The following is a 17,729-nucleotide window of genomic DNA, read 5'->3' as shown; positions in this document are numbered from 1 at the left end:
AGAGTCTCTGCTGACTGAATGTCAAGGACACATAAGTGGTACAGTCAAATGACAATTTGAAAACACAGAAGCAGATGTCACAAAAATGGTTTTTATAGCTTCAAATACGATCGTCTCACGAAATAATCGGGGTACAGAAAAATCTTTCAACCACAATATTTTTCATTTATTTCTTGTGCATGTTTTTAAAAAAATCGCCTGCGCGTTCTAGTATCTTGCACGTTTAATAATTTATTATTTGAATAATCTAATACAGATATTCTTTTTTTCATATTTTCCCTTAAAGAGGATTCAATGAAAGTTCGGACTGAACGGAATTTTCAATAAATAAAGTACTTCATATCTTTTAATTCTGCTATCGGTTGCTAATCATAGATTGCATAGTGATCAAATTAATTTTAATTAATTTAATAAAATTGTTTGATTAAATGCCTTTAAATTAATCCTTAATTTTTTATTTAATGAAAGATGGGAATTATAGTGTAGAAATTATAATTTAGAAGTTATTGTTTTTAATTGATAATTAATACCAACATTAAATTCGTAACATTTTTTTAAACATTCCTTAGAGATATACAGAATATTCATTGCAAAAGAAGTAAAATAATATAGTATTAATTATTTGACAATATTTTTGACAACCTATTTTTTTTTCTTTGACATTCAAAGATGCATTTTCTGTTTATTTTAAGGATTTTTAAATAATATGATATAATTAACTTTTTTAAACTTTTATTTAAAGTTTTTATCTGGACAATATTTCCAAAATTCCCTAATCTATATACTTATAATAAAGCTCAGTGTGTGTGTGTGTGTGTGTGTGTGTGTGTGTGTGTGTGTGTGTGTGTGTGTGTGTGTGTGTGTGTGTGTGTGTGTGTGTGTGTGTGTGTGTGTGTGTGTGTTGGCGCTCTACAGGCCAGACCATTCAACCTACAGCTACCAAATTTGGCACGTGTATACCTTGGAGGCCGGGAATGTGCACCTGGGGGTTATTTTTTCGAATTTTTAATTAGAATTTTATTTATTTAAAAATTAAGCGAAATTTTGTAGTGTTTCTGCTATAACTTCCGAAAATAATACCGCATAAAAAAGATTTTTACATGAAGTTAAAGATCAAAAATTTATCTTTTAAATGATACCAATGTTTTAACTTTAAAATTAAATTTCTATTTTTAACGAATTTTTAAATAAATATTTTAACTATATTTTTCAACAATTTTTTTCGTACAAGATAAAAATAAAATTTAAGCTACACCAGCACGTTTCGCATTCATGGGGAAAAATGAGCTTTTTTCAAAGTGTTGCCATCACATTGATTAAAGCTCCAATTAAAAATAAATGAAATCTTTTTGGAAATGAAATCTGCAAAAATATAATTTTCGGCACGTGTCTGTAGGAAATGAAACAAATATGAAATATTATTTTTTTCTAAAAAATAAATTCAAGAAAAGTTATTTTATGATCTTTTACACTCTCTATATTATTAATCCAATAAATCAGTTTTATTTTAAGGCAAGTTTTGTTTAATATGAACAGGATATCCATTCAAATCAGGGCCACACAGCTAATTTGTAAACCTTTAATAAGACACAGATCTGCTAAAATGGTCTAAATGGAAAATGATTATATTTCATGTAACTTGATTCAATAAATGCTCTAATAAATAACGAATTTTTGATTTTACATAAAGCTTCTGCTCTGGAAATCACGTTTAACAAAATGTTCTTAAAACATTAATATTTTAAATAAAAAGAGTTAATTTCCAATCAACTAAATCAATCACTTAAACTGACTGATTTATGAAAATTTGAGTATCACTATTCAATAAAAAAAAGGATAATTTTAAATTTTCCATCGATCGTTTCAAAGAAAATACGCCAATCAGGGCGCAGGTTTCTCAAGATTAATTGGCCTAAGATTATGAAAATGTTGAGTTTCTTTAAATTTTTAACATTCAAAACTTCATAAATAAGTCTTAGTTGATCGTGTAAAATAGAAACATTCATTCATTTATTTAAAATTTGGTGTGTCCAGAATATTTCTCAGAATATGATACCTTACTGCATTAAATTTAGACTTCATAATTTTTGAAATATACAGGGTGTTCATTAATTATTGTCGGGGTTTCCGTACCTCATAACTTTCGAATAAAAAATATTACGCAAATCGATTACGTATTCGTAAATTACAACTCAAAGAATTTTATTAATGATATTAAAGTGTAAAGCTTGCACAATTTGCACTTTGTAGGCATTCAGCTGAAGGCGATTATGTATTCGTAAATTACAACTCAAAGAATTTTACGTGGCAACAATGCGAAGAGGTTGTCCAATCCCAGGGCCTCCGAGATCACCAGATATAATATCGCTGGACTTGTTACTAAGGGGGTTTGTCAAGAATATTGTGTACATGACCCCTGTGCCCTCCCTTGATGAACTGAAGCTCAGAATTGTTACTGCGATCCAAAATGTTACCCCACAAATGCTGGAGAACACTTGGAGAGAAATCGAATTTCGTCTCGATATGTTACGAGCCACGAAGGGCAGCCATGTGAAAATTCATTAATCTTTTTGATATCATTAATAAAATTCTTTGAATTGTAATTTACGAATACATAACCGCCTTCAGCTGAATGCCTACAAAGTACACATTGTGCAAGCTTTACACTTTAATATCATTAATGAAATTCTTTGAGTTGTAATTTACGAATACGTAATCGGTTTTTGAGCAATATTTTTTATTCGAAAGTTATGAGGTACGGAAACCCCGACAATAATTAATGAACACCCTATATTTATAGCCCGGAACAAAATATTATTATTGATTTCATTTCAATCCTTTTGAAAGCAAAACTAAAAACTGAATTTTATGCTGAATCTGGGGATTTTTTGTTGAATTATTCTTTGAGATATTACATAAATTATGAAAAATATTTTGTAGTTCACATAAGACTTAAATACCGAGCGATTCTGTTAGCAATACTCATATTCAATAATAATAATAATAATTAATAAATAACAATAAAAATGATAAATAAAATAAAACGCTTGGTTTTATTAAAAAATATCTTTATATTAATTGCAATTTCATCATTTCCACTTTAAATTAAAGTTGAAGTTTTACCGGAAATGACAACAATTTAGGAAAATATATATAGTAAATTGAACGAAAGGATCTAAACAACAGTATAAGTTTGGTATGACTATCAAAATGTGAAGATTAAAAATGTTTTGTTTGAGAATCTATTAAGAGACCAGTTACTTAAAATATTTAATTGAAAATTGTAACGAGCGGTAATACTGGCGAACCGGCTGGTCGCCAAAGGCGGCTAGTGTTGTATAAATGGAAGTATTAATAAAAATATGCAGTATAATTCTTTTCTGTTATTCTCAAATTATTCAGTTAGAGTATACTATAGATATAGTATTATAGTATAGTATTGTATACTATATTATAGTATAGTTAGAGTATCTCAGATATGGTTGCGGTTAAGGTTAATTTTTAAATGAATAGAGCTTTGCGATATATAATGACAGTAATTAAATTATTAATTTAAAGAATAATCAATTTAAATGCGATAAAAAATTCCTTATCCATTATAATTTAAATATTCGTCCATAAATTATTTTCTTATTGCCCATCTTTAATCACAGAACTTTTCTACAAATAATGGGAAAATTAAAAACGATATGCACAGCTGCAGTTTAAAAATTAACAAATATTTATATCAATTAAAACTTGTCGAGATTAGAGATCCTGTGGAGGGTCATTTTGGGTTCATTAACTACTTCAGTTAGAATATCAATTAGCTGTCATAGTTATGTTACACACAGACAAAATTAAAACATTTATTTAAAAAATAGCACAGAAGGGAGAAATCAGTAGAGTGTATCAGTTGATTGCTTGCTCTTCACTGAACCTTTTCAGCTGCCATAAACAATTAGTTGCAGTTAATGTCACCGGAGCGATTACCAACTCTCTCTTTGGCTCTAGTATGCAGCCTTCTCTACTCAATGTGGGTTGAGTTGTCGAATGAAGTTGTTGGTAGCATTAAAAAAATAGGGAAGTTATTAGAAAAGGCTTCAGCATTAGAGATGGGGGAACAGTTTAAGGTAGAATTTAAAAATCAATTTTAAGATGATTAAACATTAGGAAATGAAGTTAAATATTGATAATATAATTTATAGAAACACAAAAGAAATTAGAGTAGGGGAAATTGATTTATTAGATAATGTTATTTAAGATGCCAGAAACAGTGTAATAAAATTTGATGCTAACAATGGCGAGAAATTCTATAACAGCGAATAATTTTATAAATTACTTAAAAATCAATATCCTGCGAACAATTTTAATATAGTATGGGCTTCGAAGAAAGATTTTACTTTTATCTTCTCAAAAACCTTTGACATTTTATATAAAAAAATAATAATAAATAAAAAAAACGTAATTTTTTTAAAAGACAATTCAATTTCTAATAATAAATATATAGTTTGTTATTTAGAATATAAGAGTTTTTTTATTATTATTTAAAAATAACAACCAATTTGAATAGAATAACAGCCTGCTGTTATTCTGAAATTTAGTTTCAAATATTTTGATGTTTTTATGATTTTTTTTCGCTTTGTTTTGTTTTATTTGTCTCTTTTTTTTTTTTTTTCTTTCCTTCTTTTTTCGAAGTTTTGAAATATAAATGTCGCAAGACAGCTGCATCATGCAAACGCAATTATTATATGTTTATTTCCTGAAGGCTAGTAAAGAAGTTTCAATTGTCGATTCGTATTGTATGAAACACACGTCCCATTGGTGAGTTTTTGGAAACTATGCTTTTTGTGTAAATTCTTAAATTGTATCAATTATTTTGGGACAACTTCGTCTTAGACCATAAATAAATATGTATTCTAAATTGTGTAGTTTTAAACCTTAAATTCTGAAATAGAAAAAAAAAAATTAATTGTACACTCATTTAAATAAAACTAGAAACGCCAAAATAGTACAACTACTTACAAAAATACAATTACTTATTTGCAAAGTTAATGAAATAATTGTAATAAATTAACTAAATTAAGTATTAAACTAACTAAACTAATAAATTAAAAAAACTTTACATAAAACTAATTATCATTTGTATGATGTAAGTTATATAGATTGTTTTAAAAATTTATTCGAAAAAGTTCTTAAGAGCAATAACTACCGTGTGTGTTTAATGAAATAAAATGCAAAATATTTAAATAATTTTAAAACTTAATGCAAAATATTCAAAGACATCAGTATATAAAACACAGTTATCGACAAGTATATTTTTCTTCAGCTTTGAGACCGAACGATTGTAGGTTAGAAACTTTGTTTAACTGGCTTGGTTTGATTTAAATCTGTAGAATTAAAATTTTCTCGTGCTGATGTGGTGTGAAGATTTGAAGAGAAGCTCTGCTTATCTTAAGCAGTTTCTTCAATTGATCACTACTAAAAATTACCAACTCGTAAAGTTGACTAATTCATTCATTAAGCTTCAAAGCGGTTCATTAGTATCGTGGAAAGTAAGTTGAAGCTCTGAGCGGATTTAAAAGAAAAATGTGGAAAATTATGATACTTTATGGCCTTAAATTCATCTTATGATTTAGGGTCTTAAAATCATCCTATGTTATCGATTAATTGATATATATGGCGCCAAGGCCAACTAAAACCGATATGCTGAATCTTTCCATATTAAAAGAATGGTAAAATTCCATGATGTTATAAGAAGCATCAATCATCTTGTACAATGTTATATAGAAATCGTGTGCAATGTTATAGAGAAATCGTGTGCAATGTTATATAGAAATCGTGTGAAATGTTATATAGAAATTGTTTTGTATGAAAACCGTTTGAAAAAAGAGCTATGTTATAAAAGGGCTTCGCAATTATTTAGTACATAGTGTGGCAAAATCATATGCTATAGAAAAATTGACAGCATTTTCCAAAAAATGTTTAAGTTATTAAATATATGACAAACTTATTTATCCTTATAATAAATTTCTGTCATTTAAATAAAATACAATGTATAAACTCCCGATTATTCAATTATGAAAGTTCAATAAAAATACCTCAGAACAGTATTTATCATTTGTGTGTATTTAATCAAGCGGAGACAAGCGGTTTATGGCAAAAAAAAAGCATCAATATAATAGACAGTATATACTTAGTTTCCGCGAGAAAAACAAAAATATGATAGACAATAATAGAAAGAATACCAGTGAATAATATTTCAAAATTACCTCGTTCAAAAGTCTAGATAATATAAGCGATAAGCGAAACAATCCGTGAGATCGAATCCAGTTATTAAATCTCAAGGTTTCTATCTCAAATTTACATCCATTCAGGTCTCGCGAATCTTCCGCGTTTAACAGAATGACGTCACACCCTTCCAAAATTCGAAGCAAAAATTCCAAATCTCATCGTCCAGCCCCGAGGCTGGAGTTTGACCGCTCTTCACCGGGTCGCGAGCATTCCACCCCAAAAGCACGCTCGTAGCCCCTTCTCACGTGCTTTGTATTAACAAGTTGTTTATCTCTGGAGCAACTCGGCACTTCCACGTTCTGTGATTATTCTCTTTGATTTGCCTTGTTAACGACTCTTTGTTTTAATCTGTGAGTGCTTTAATTACCTATATATTATACTTAGTCTTATGTAGTTTCCGTATGTTGATATCAAGTCAACAGAAGAGGTCAATACAAACAGTGAGTTGTTACGGAACCACGTTTGCAAACGATGTAACATATGACCTTTGAAATAGAGCGGGACATATGATTCTTATCGGCAGGTGTTCGTTATGATAGAATCTGATTATGAGATGTATCATTCATATAAAAAGAAGTCTGTGTATTTTAATAGATATTTATAAGTGTGTTTAAAATTAGAATTGTACTATCTGTAGGAATTCGTCATTTACATGTTGAAGATAAGATTTTTTTTTTTTTTTATGTATGAAATTCTGGTTAAAAATAAATAATTATCGTCATCTAAGAAAAATACAAGGTTGCCGTAAAAAAATAAATTGGCTAAACTTTGCTGCAAAAATGTTTGGGAGGGTGGTGGAAAAAGAGCACTTCAGGAATTTGAATAAATTAAAAACTAAGCAAAATATTGGTGTTTTTCCGCGACATCAACCGAAAATATTACAGTACAAAAATAATTATAACATCATCTTAAAATTAAAAATATATATATATATTTTAAATCATGCCAGTTTTTTACATATATAAATTGTCTTTATTTTTAATCAGTTTTTAAACAAATATTTTAAATATATTTCCAATCTATTTCACTCAAAATAGAAAATAAAATTTAACATATAACTATGTTATGCCCGAGCACGCGCGCGCGAGCGTATATGTGTGTGTGTGTGTGGGGGGGGGGGGTGATTAGCTTCTAACAGCGTGTTACCGCCATGTATTCTTTTTAAATAAAAGAAAAGATCCTCACTATTGTGACAAAGTTATAAAATTTGAATATTACTATTTTATAAAAACCCTGAATTTAGAGCTCTCCATTGACTGCCTCGAAGATGACCGGCCAATCACTTCCAAACGTTAATTACCTTAAAATTATAAAATTATTAATTGTTCTAAGATAGTGATATTTAAAAATTCATATCTGGGTCAAATTTAGTGGCAGCAAATATAAATGTTTTATCTTTTTTTATTTATTTAAAAGTTAGGGTGTCAAAAATATTTAATTGCATAATACCTAAGGTCCAAAGCACTGCATAAAATATAAACTTCATAATTTTTTAGAAATACATTTATTGACTTAAACAAAATAAAATCTTATTATTTACATCAATTACATTTTTTAAAAATAAAACTAAAACTTTAATTTTATAATAAATCGGAGAAATTTTTATTGAATAATTCTTTAAGATATTGTATAAATCATAATGCACATCCTTAATGCACATAAGATTTCGATGTTGATTCGGTAAAATTTTTACGACACATGCTTGGTTTCAGTAAAAAATTTTTTGCCTTAATTGTAGTTTAACCACATCTGTTCCAATTTCAAGTTCAAACTTTACGGGAACTTAAAGAAAATCACAGAGGCACATAGTACAATGAACATAACGGTTAAGGCTTCTTCTTCTTCTTTAATGACTATCAAAATTTGAAGCTTGAAATTATTTTGGTGTAGAAGCTATTAAGAAATAGACCAAGTTACATTAAATATTAAATTGAAAATTTTAAAAAGCATTAATCTCAGCAAACCAACTGGTCTGTACAAGTGGCTAATTAAAAATAAAAATAAGATTCTGACCAAGGATTCTGGAGAAATTCCATGCATGACATTCCAGAGTAAGTTTTAATTAATCGGTAGCTTTGAACTGGAATAATTTTTGAGTCGTTGCAGCTAGTTATTTTTATTAAACAAAACAATAAAAAAGAATTTAATGAATAATTAATGAATAATTCAAAGCGGAAACTTTCAGAAATAACAAAAGTTGCTTTTCCAGACAACAATCTTATCAAAAAATTGCTAGAAACAGATTCTTTATTTTACATTTGAAAATTAACCAGATTCTCATTTTTGAGGGCAATAAAATATTTCGATTTCTTCTCGTAATCCCGATGTTTCCTAATACCCCCAAAACAGAAGTCACGTGGTATTAATATTTGGTGAATGAAGTGTCTAAACAATAAACTAGGACAAGGTTTGGGTATTGTATTTCAAAGTAACAGCGGATAGTTAATCGTTTTTTAAATGTCGTATATTACTACCATTGACATAAAGTGGTGATATTATCAAAATATAAATACATATTTTAAACTATTAAAATTCGATTTTCTTTTGAATATGTTAGTTTGAAAAACATTGGAAGTAAAGTTAAACAATTTCTTTTTATACCCGTTCTCATTGTACGCATGCGTAGTAATATTTAGTGAATTGAAAAGTCAATTTAAGTTACAATTTAAATTTAATTAAAATTCACTCTGTGATATGCTTGAAACTAAAATACATATCAATATTACTATTTCCTCATTCTTTTTCAAATCATTTTGATATGTGTGTGTTTTCTTTAAATTCTTTGATTTATTTGTGGATATCTACATATGGATGTCATACACTCTCTTGAAAATGGCGGAAAAGTGCCATTTGCAGGTGTAAAATATTTATTGTGTTGTAATAAATAAATTACTTTCAGAAAACACATCATGTTTAATGACGTGACAAGAATAATGAGTCATATTTCATGCATCTATTATTAAACATATTTTTATTGCTACATCGATAAAGCTTTTTAGCACAATGATTAAAATTATATATTGTAAATATATCACTGATCTTTCAGTATACTATCAGATTTCATTAAAATAATTGAAGAAGCCTAATTTCATATACAATTATTTGAAAAATACAATTATTTGTTTGCTACTGAAATAAACTCGGTTGAATAATAATTTTGAATAAAAAGAAATATCAAGGATTTAGCTTAAATGTTGTAATGGGAAAAAAAAAGTGAAATGCCTTTTTTGTTTTAAAATGCACAACTGCAACAACATTTAAAAAAAGATCCGATATGTCAAAATATCGCCAGTATATAATATTTTTACATGCATATTGATGTACTGGCGAATTTTTCTATTATATTAATGATATTTTCAAACAGCAAACACTCCTAAATTCGTTATTATTTTTTCTATTATTTGATCATATTTAGGAGTACAGCAGCTATACAATTTAAGACTATGTTTGTATTAAAAATTTTGAACGTTTTTACTTCGCTGATTGTTTATTAACAATGATACTATTATTAAGTATTTATTTACTATGATTACTATTTGCTATGTTGAACTTTTAAGAATATTTTTCATTCATATTTTTGAAAATTAATTTTTTATGTAAATTTTATGCATGATTTTAAAAATATATTTAATATTAAATATATAATTATTGGATGTATTTGAGTATTGTAGTTCTTTTACAAATAGCTGTTCTCAAGAAATTCTTTACTAAAAAATAGTATGAAATTTTTTAAGAATTTATCTTGTACGGTGTTGTTGGGATATTATTGCATGCTATATTTATCATTTAATTCGATATATTCGATATCGATATATGTTTAATTGTATTCGATATATGTTTAAAATATTTTTTTTTCCTTTTCTAATCTTATAGTTAAATAAATCCCTCTGACCAACAAAATACAAGAAAAATAATAACAGAAAAAAATTGTTATACGTGTATAAAACTAGAATTTAAATTAAGTGAAAATTGTATTCATATGGATGAATACAATCGATATACAATTCTGCTTTGTGTTTTTACATAGATATAAAAGGACTTCCATATTAAGTCTTAGGTATAATTTTCGATGGTCACTAATAAATGTATCTTCAATCCCTTATTTTTTACTTTTTAAAATACTGCCATTTGAATTCAAAGTAATTTTATATAAATTTCACATATTATTATTTTACTTTGAATTTTTTCTTCGTGTGATATCGTTGGACGTCCCATTATTGTTTTTTTAATGCAAAATTAACTCGTGTATTGCTTAGTCATTCAGACGATTGCTAACCGAGAGACGAAAAACATCCGTCACTTGAAAAAGGTAAATAAACCGAAAAGTTATTCATTAGTGTTGCCATAAACGGTGCGTCAAAAAGTAGAATTAACAAATAATATTGTTTTAAACTCATTTGGTGTTAATTAAAGATTTACTTTTTTTTATTTATCGCCATTTCACCGCCAAGTGAAATGCAAATACTTGCTATGACATAATAATAATAATTTTCTTCAAATATTTTAAACAATACTGATAAAACAAACCTCAAATGTCATGGATCAGGTGACTCGCTGTCCACCAATCACGAAGCGAATAAAACGCAATGTTTACATAAAAATATATTATACACTAGATAGATATGCGATCATGCATGCAAACGATTCATGTATTAAATTATAAATAAATCCTATTAGATAACTATATCAAATACTAAATCTTTTTCTTATGTGAAATTTTCACGTGTAATTAATGTAGAATAATAAAAAATTGTTGTTCAGTTTCATTGGTATTCATTATAGGAAGAATTCTTTTATTTGTAATTAATTTTATTTAAATGATCGCTATAATTCATACATTATATTATAAATAAACTATAGCAAATACTAAATAAGATCTCTGTTGAATTTTTCAAATATTATTAATATCAAAGAAAAAAAATTGTAATTAAGTTGCATTTATATTCATTAAGAGCTCAAGTCGAAATCTTGTAGAACATTATTAATTCATAAACATTGTTTATCAACCAAACTTTCAATTTCATAGATTTATATGCAATGCACACGCAAATGTGCACATAAATTCAGTATGAATATAAATTTGAATACAGCACGCAACCTCCTGTAACCCTGAAATAAAACAATCATATTTCAAGTCTCGAATTTTGCATATTAATAGCTCTAGTTCAGACGTGACCCACAATTCAATGCGTGGATATTAAACTGATAATTTGAACCTTTTGTGAGAAGGTTATTTCTGTTTTGATGTCACGAACTTACTGTTCGTGTTAAGGTTTTTAAGGAAATTTGTTTTGCGATATAATTGAACAGTATTTTGAGATGCATAGAAACTTTAAATTCTTATTTTGTTTCTTTAAATTTATTTTTATTATTACAATATATTTTTAAAATAAACATATTGTAGTTCCCATATTAGATTTGATACTATTTTTAATTTATAGCTTTTCCTTTTTAACATTTTGTTTAAAAATAAATTATTTTTTAACTCCATTTAATTTTTAGACAAGTAATGATGCTTTAAATTTACGATGGTTATAGAAAACAAGGAAGCTTCTATTAAATGTATAAATTTAGAATCGTTAAGGTTTTATACGTATTTTAATTTTTTAAAATTGTATATTTTTATAGAAATGCCCTTCCTATGTTTGCAATGCTTATATTTTCATAACAAAACAACTTAAAATAATTATAAGCAGTAAGCATTGACAATAAAAAAATACTTAAAAGTAATTTAATAAAGAATAAACCTGTAATGCTTTAAAAGTGGTTTATCTATTTAAAAAGTTCCCTAAAAAATTGGTGTACGTCTTTCAGTAATTCAATCATATTGATGTCTTAATAAAAATGTCGTCAATAAACTTAATGTCATGTTATAATTTAGGTATAAAAAATTCGAATTGGCAGTGTGTTTAGGGTTTTTGCCTTTTGAATATTTTATGTTTAAATAGTTTAGCTGTCTGTAGAGAAGTACATCAATTTTTAGCAAGATTAAAGAATGGAAGTTGTTGATTTTTTTTAATATATAGCAATATTTTCACGTAGTTTAGCACATTATCATAAAAAAGTGCTTTTAGTGCCAATGCTTTTTTTATGTACAATTGTGGTAAAAAAAATGTATCCAGAATAGTGACATAAAGCAAACGATTTTTTGGTCAAAATTTATTGCATCACCTTCAAAGTAATATCTTCTGACTATAATACACTTCTACATTTTTTTCAATGATTTGACATTTTTTCCAATGATCAAAATATGGCTTAAAATCACTTTTGTAGTACCTCATTAGTGTTTATAAGAGACGATTTCAACCTTAAAAGAGATGAAATCATACGAAGGCTCAGGTAAATACGGAGCTTGCGAATCTTCTTTTTTTTTAATCAAAAATTCACGAACGGTAATTTTTACGAATTATGAAAAATCACATTATAGTTTTCAAAGCCAATAAGTTATTTCTCTACATTTTGTGTTGTTTTCGACTTTTTTTTTATATATAGAAACTTGTTCTATAATACCTCTTATTATTAAATGACGATCACTAAGCGGCAATTCTCAAATCTCATCGACGCTGATAAGAAGATAAGTACGTGGTTTTTCAGAGGTTCAATCATCTGACAGATTCTCTACTTTTCTTTGAATTTTTTGTTCCTCTCAAATATTCTTATTTATGATACGCAGATTTCTCTTTTAATGCTTTTCGCAACCTTTCAAATATTTTTGTAGCAGAAATTTCTTTGCACAAATAAATTTTAATTCATATTCTTTATTCAATTACATTCGCCATTTTGGAAAATCAATTTAGTTAAAATTCGTATCTCATTAAAAACGAATATATTTTCACACGATAAAATAAATAAACTCCTAACTGTTTGCAGATGTTTAGAGAAATTGTAAAAATGTTTAATAAAAGTTTGAAGGCCATATCTATTATAGATGTAATTTAAATGCAACATTCCGTGCTTGTTGCTATTTTTATCACAGTGGAATTACAGATTTTTCTTACAAATTGCTTTTATACTTTTTATCGCGAGTCAGTCTTAAATGTCCTATGAATATGCATATAAAAATTTTCTAGTTGCATCAGTTTTTTTTCCACTTTTGCCATAATTTTTAAAATTTGACGTCCCTTCAATTTACCTTAATGATAGCCTGAATGTCAAAAGACGTATATTCTTATTCAATTTCAATTTATTTCATAAGTATTTAAAAATATAAAATAAATTAAATACTATACTATCTTTCTATTATACTTGTCAAGCAGTTAGAGAAATATTTGTATAAGCATTTGAGAGTGAGAACGTTAATTGCAGAAAATCCCTTTGGAAATAAAAAAAAGAAGATTGATCTTGAAATAAAAAAAAAATTTATAAGCAGGGAAAATATTGAATACTGGAACCTGGATATGAGTTAATATATCCCATCAATTTGAAATTAGAGAATTTTTTCAAAACATTATTTTTATGAACATAAATATTGTATATAAATAAACATAACATATTAAAAAGAAGCCTTTATAATAATCAATTTCATTAGTTATAATAAACAAACTCCAGCAATAAAAATAATCTTTAGAGTAATATAGTACTAAGTATTTATAAATAAGTTATTACAGAAGATATACCACCAAATGAATTGGGTAAAAGGAGTAATAAAATATATGTATATACCGATAAATATGGAAAAATTTTATGGGCTTTATTTAAGAAAACAAGGACATTTTGCTAGTTTTAGAAGGAAGGAAGTAATAAATATTTTATTTGTTTATTACATTGTTCTTTTATTAAATAACTTTTACAACACACTTAATCAGAGATTCCAATGAAATAAAGCTTTTTCGTCTGATAGTCAAAAAGAAAATATATTGAGCAATTCACGTGTAAGTTTCTTAACGCATATAGTGCTATTTCAAGGGTGAACGTCTGATTTGCTAACAGTTCCCTTAATGAAATCGCTAGGCATCCCGGTGACAAATTACAGGAACAAATTCTAAACAAGTTAATGGTTTAACGAAGCATGCCACTCAATTTAAAAGAATTTTAATGATTTTTTCAACAAACGAACACGAGACTGAGTAGGAAACAGCCCTGAAGAAATACCCAAGGCATTTTCAGCTTCAAAACTTTCTACTGCATGGATCAGTGCTTGCACCAACAAATGAGCAAAGTAATTTGTTTGCGCAACAATGTATTTCTGAAACGAAATTTGACGCTGAATATTAGCAGCTTGTTTTGTTAATAACTGACTGATGTATTTGTTCATGGACTGATTGATTTCACAGGAAATGTAAGTTCAATCGTTCAGTGAACCAATGTGTTTTTCGGATAGTGTTTGTTTATATCCAATGGTTTCATCAAATCTCTTGCACTGCAAAGAAAGTAAAGAAGTTATACTTTTTAGTTATTGATTTAAAAATTTATTATTTGCTTTTGTATTTTTTTCAGGCATCAATGTATTATTATTATTCTTGGGTTTCTTTCTGCATCTTGGGTTTAAAACAATGTGAATTTTTATTTTTCAAATCATTACTCGAAAACTGACGATTTTTAGTACCGCATTTAGTTTATTATAAACAAATAATGGCTTCTTTATTCAAAATTAAAAACAAGAGTAAGTGTAAACAGTCATAAGGAAATTATTCAAAAATAGAAGTAAAATCATTTTGATTCTTGTTTTATCTATTTCCCGCTGTTCCTTTTTTTAAAATTTTACATTTTGCAAAGATATTATAAGAAGTAAATTAAAAATTTAATTTAAGAAGGAAATTAATGTAAAAAATTTGTTTGAATATGCAAATTATCTACACTGGCCTAACGAAAATTAAATACGCCTGGGGCATAATTTGGGTTTATTGCCTCCAGTTGCAGTCAGTTTGGTCAGTTTTGTAAGTGTATAAGGTTCCTGCAGTATAGAATTATTTTTTCGTCTTCACATTATCTTCCACTCGAAATAATTATACCCTCTCTCCTATTCCCCCTCCCCCTTTTTTTTTTTTTTTTTCTATACCATTGATTGTTTAAGTAATTTTTCAAATTTTTGTTATGAATTTTTAATGCAATTGTTATTACAGTTTATTTATTTTTCGATACTCTTAATACAACATTCAGAAAGATGAAAATAAGTTTTATCTTTTTTTTTTTTTTTTATGATAAACAAGCTAAAAGCTAAGATATCAATAAGTCTTTTCTACCAAAGCTTCAAGATAAATACAAATAATTTTTATCTTGAAAAGATCCTAAAAATAAAAACTTTGCTGTTCTAAATTCCACTTTCACTTTCCATGCAATTCCACTTTCTTTGGCCCATACATCAGCGCCAATCATTCACGAGCATCTTCCTCTAATCTCTTCAATAATCTTCTAACTATAGTACACCGAAATTCACCAAGTTTCCGATGTCCCTCCTTCCCCGTCCACAGAGCACTTTTTCCAAAGTTATAGAAATGCGAACTGATCGAATATCCCTCTTTTCACTCCACACCCGGCCAATTCTGAAATGTTTCCACATTAATGAACGATTTTAAAGTGCCGCATTCCATTGGTGTGTTGCGTAATCATAGTGAATGTTCAGCTTGAATCTTCTTCGAGATCAGTAGCGCATTTCTGACAACAACAACTGCCTATGTCTCAAGAGGACAACACAAACAGGTTGATTAAAAATGTGATTTACCTATTTCTCAAACAAATTTATAAAACATTCATATTGTTTAAATTATAAAATATTTGGTGAAATTAACTGAAAACTGAAATTTTTTACCTTTCTAGGCCATGTGATCGAAGAGGAAAGGGCGATTTTTATTGCAGTAGGTCTATATAATAGAGTATATAAAACTACTGCACTGTATGTTTTAATTTTCAACAAAAAACAACAATGTTGTGATGTTTTTGTATTCAAGTGCATTTATGAGCATTCTTCTTCAAACTTTCTGTATTTAATTCTGAGAGGGGAAATATAATATCCACACATAGTTCCTTTACTTTCCTGTTCCTGCAAACTGATAATCCTTTTTCAAAAGAATTTTCGTAACTAATGAGCTATGACGTTTTTCTGTGTTTTAATCAAGGTAATTGTTATTTATTATGAAAGCTTAATGAATACTGGCTATTTTTGTATTTTCTTTATGGCAAAAAGATTCATTTTTTCCAAGGAAATACAAAAATAATATCACTTTCTTTTAACATCAGATTATTAGAAGTTTATTGCATATTCTTCTCGGCTTAACATGTGAAAACGATGAGTAACAAATAAGGATTACTTTTTGGAAGCTCTGCTGATTATATTCTTTATATAGTTCAAGAAGCATTAACACAAATATGATTGGATTTCAGGAAATTTTATCAATTTATCTTCCTAATGTTAAAGCAAAGCGTTGAAAAAGCTTCCTGCAACTTTCTTGTGTAAGCATTTTCAAACACTTGACTCTTTTTACGAAGTATTAAGAAAGTGCTATAAATGTCAAAATATTCTAGCTCGGAATTTTGACGAATCTCCACTTTTCTGATCTCCTGAAACATTTTTGGCATCATGTCTGTCTTTCTGTCCGTTAGTTTGTAAACGCGATAGCTCAAAAACACTTTGAACTAGACTAACGAAAATTGATAGTTGTAGTTTTTATCAAATTTTGAATGAAATCCATCCACAGATGGCCTGTCTGCTTCGCTGTTTGAGCAAAAGTGGACTCAATAACTCGGGTACATATAACTCGCAAATAGCTAAGTAGACAAAATTTGGTACTCAGATATAGCATCTAAAATAAAGATTCTGGCCAAATTTTGAATCAAATCTGTCGAAAAAATGACCGTTTGTCAATTTGTAATTTGGCATGCAATAATTCGTTAATGCAGTTACTTAACTCTATGATAATCAATATGTGAATTTTATGATTATAATCGTAGTTTGGTGTTAAATTTTGGTTACATTCAATCCGAAAAAAGGCACAAAATACATATTCTCAAGATAATTTAAGTAAAAATGCTGAATTCGCGCTAAAGAATTATATTTCATTTATACAAGGAATTCGAGACCTTACCCAAGATCCACAATTCTATGTGGGGGTGGGGGAGAATAGGACTCTTATTGGTGAATATGCGAGAAAGTTTTGAGAAGACCACTTCTGCTGGTTTAAGAATAAAGTTTTTATACAAATATATTTTGCAGTGGATTTTTTTTTTATGTCGAACATTTGCAATTTCAGTCATATAGTTTCATTTGTGATTCATAATTACAGTTTCAGCTAATTTTAATACATTTTTATTTAACTTGACATCTTTCATGTTTGTGAAGATGGAAAAAATACTAAATATGTTTTAGGAAATAGGTGATCTGTACGATAGCTGCTTTAGGATGGAAATTTTGAATCTGTAATAATAAATGGTTGAGGTAATGATCTCGGTTGCCACTTTCTAGTCAAATGTGAGGGTGGCAAACGAGTTAACACTGATCTTTACAAACTTCTATTCGGCAC

At 27.8% G+C, this 17,729-nt stretch overlaps 1 protein-coding gene across 1 annotated transcript in view; it reads left to right on the top strand.

Moving 5' to 3' along the window:
- LOC129965465 (uncharacterized) overlaps positions 1-17,729 on the top strand; it is a 114,669-nt gene that overhangs the window by 59,204 nt on the left and 37,736 nt on the right. The gene's annotated exons all lie outside the window — the stretch shown is intronic.

This window comes from Argiope bruennichi, chromosome 4, assembly GCF_947563725.1.
Source record: "Argiope bruennichi chromosome 4, qqArgBrue1.1, whole genome shotgun sequence".
NCBI lineage: Eukaryota > Metazoa > Arthropoda > Arachnida > Araneae > Araneidae > Argiope > Argiope bruennichi.
The sequence above is the reverse complement of the archived record's forward strand: the minus strand, read 5'-3'. Positions and strand labels throughout refer to the sequence as shown.